The 2,227-nt window shown below is 52.2% G+C and overlaps 1 pseudogene; it reads right to left on the bottom strand.

Annotated features, from left to right (window-relative positions):
• Positions 1 to 2,045: 2,045 nt before the first annotated feature.
• Positions 2,046 to 2,227, bottom strand: part of LOC111140212 — a 28,284-nt pseudogene continuing 28,102 nt past the window's right edge.

The following is a 2,227-nucleotide window of genomic DNA, read 5'->3' as shown; positions in this document are numbered from 1 at the left end:
GTTGTTTGGGCCAGGGCTGTCACTTTCCCATAGTGTCTTCATTTATTTTGCTAATTGACTTTCCAAGTGCAGGCAGGAGGGTATCTGCCCTGTGAATTATTCTTGGTTGGGGGCTTTTAAAAGCAAACCTATTTTGTGCCCAAACTAAACCAAAAATCAATGTGTTTCTTTTCAAAGATGGGACGGTCAATACCATGGTTGTTTTGTCCCATCCAGTTATGTAACCGTGGGGACTTGTTTCTTTGCTTTCAGGATTTGTACAAAACACATTAAAGCTAAACAATAGGCGGGAGTCATAGAAGCAACCCTCGAGCTGTGTCTTGGAGTACGTCCTCCTGGGTTTGGGAATCTCCAATTAGTTCCATCTCAAGTGCTGACTCTGTGTGTGTGTGTGTGCGTGTGTGTGTGTGTGTGTGTGTGTGTGTGTGTGTGTGTCTTTAGTTAGCTGGCATGCAACACACTTCCCCAGGGTTGTTTCCTTTTTCCTGAGATTTGGCGATGGGTAAAGGGTCGGGGTCACAAGGATACAAAGCATTTGATTAATGTCCAAGTCACCGCTGTGGCTGTCGGAGCTGCCTCCCCTCCAGCCCGGCCCGAGAGGCCGGAGCCGGGGGAGCTCGGCGTGCAGGTCTCGGACAGCGGCCGCCTCTCCCGGGAGTTGTCTGCTCAGAGCCTCGCGCCTCCCGCGCCTGAATTCCAGCGAGCGCCCTCTCCTCTCCCACCACCCCAGCCTCTCCCCAGCACGTAAAGTCGCCCGTACTTCCTCGGACTTCTCGGAGGCAGCAACTTTCCGCTCTGGCCGGCGCGGGGCCGGGCACCAGTCAGCGAGCTGGATAGCGCGCAGCACAGCAGCCCTGTGTCCCGCCGCCCACCATGACCGACGAGAGCCGGGGGGACGGCCGCGCCCAGAGCGCCAAGGACCTGGAGAAACAGCTTCGCCTGCGCGTGTGCCTGCTCAGCGAGCTCCAGAAGACCGAGCGGGACTATGTGGGCACGCTGGAGTTCCTGGTGTCGGTGACTGTGTCCCCGCGCGGCGACGCAGGTGGTGGCGGGCGGCGCGGAGCGAGGATCCCGGAGAGGCTGGTGGAAGTGCGCGCGGCATTGTCTGCGGGGGGACTCGGCACCGCTCCCACCGTCGCGAGACCTTGAACCCGCGCACGGACACTGTGCTCGCCAGCGCGTGGACCCCGATTGGGACTGTTTAAAGCCTGGACACGCAATGAGTTTGCCAGGGCCTTGGAGATATGCGGGCTTGAAAAGTTAGCTCCAATGGGGGAAGGCTCTTGTCCCGGGAATCCCTGCTTACCCCATGTTTCCTCACTCTTTACCCCGTCCAGGCTGCCTTGTGTAATTTTTTTACCCTCCTCTCTTCCTCCCCTGGGATTTTAAGACTTTGGCTTGGTTATTAAAGTCAGTCTACTACATTCAGGTACATTTAGTTAAAAGAAAAAAAAAATCCTTGATTGTTTTGGAGCTTGAATTCGTCATTCAGATTAGATGGCAGCGAAGTCCCTTTAGTTTAATAATCTTTGAAACATAGGATTCTGGCGGGGGGTAGAGAACGAGCAGCGGGGTTATGATCTCTAGCAGCTGTTGGATATTAAAGTCACCTGTGGTGCTCACCCTGTTCTAGCCCTGCAGTCCGCTACCCCCCATCCTCCATCCCGGGTTTAAATTTGCTCCCCGCTCAGCTTCTGGATTCTCTGTTCGCACTGAGCCCAGGAGAGCAGTATAATAAAACTAGTGTCAAAAACCTTCAAGATTTCATAGAAAGAACTGGCAGGACCTTTGTTTCAAAGTTTCAGCTTGACGTATTGGAAGCCTGCTCTGGAAACGTTTCATTCATCTTAGAGCCAGAAGGGGCAAAACTGAGTGAAAGAAACTTCTGAGACCTCAATCAGAAATGGAATTTTTTCTATTCATTGTTACAAAGACAAAAGAGTTTGAGCATTGGCTCCTTTCCACCCAGATGCCTGGGAGAGCATAGGGCTGAGGAGCTCTTAGCCTTTGCAATCGAACTCACATCTTCAAACCTTCTGCTCCTTTCACCTTCGTGTTGCATGCCCTCGTGGTCCAAAGGCAAATGTTTCAAAGGCCAAAACTTCCCGCTCAGTGTTCTGTAAGATGTAAACTTTCTGCTTATAATTATGGTAGAGGAATTCACTTCTTTGCTATGTCAGGAAGGAGAGAACAATGTTTCAACACAGGTTGACTTCTGGTTGACTTC

The sequence above is a fragment of the Enhydra lutris genome, unplaced genomic scaffold (genome assembly GCF_002288905.1).
Source record: "Enhydra lutris kenyoni isolate GAN:26980312 unplaced genomic scaffold, ASM228890v2 scaffoldscaffold253, whole genome shotgun sequence".
NCBI classification, from domain to species: domain Eukaryota; kingdom Metazoa; phylum Chordata; class Mammalia; order Carnivora; family Mustelidae; genus Enhydra; species Enhydra lutris.
This window is presented reverse-complemented; position numbering and strand designations above follow the sequence as displayed.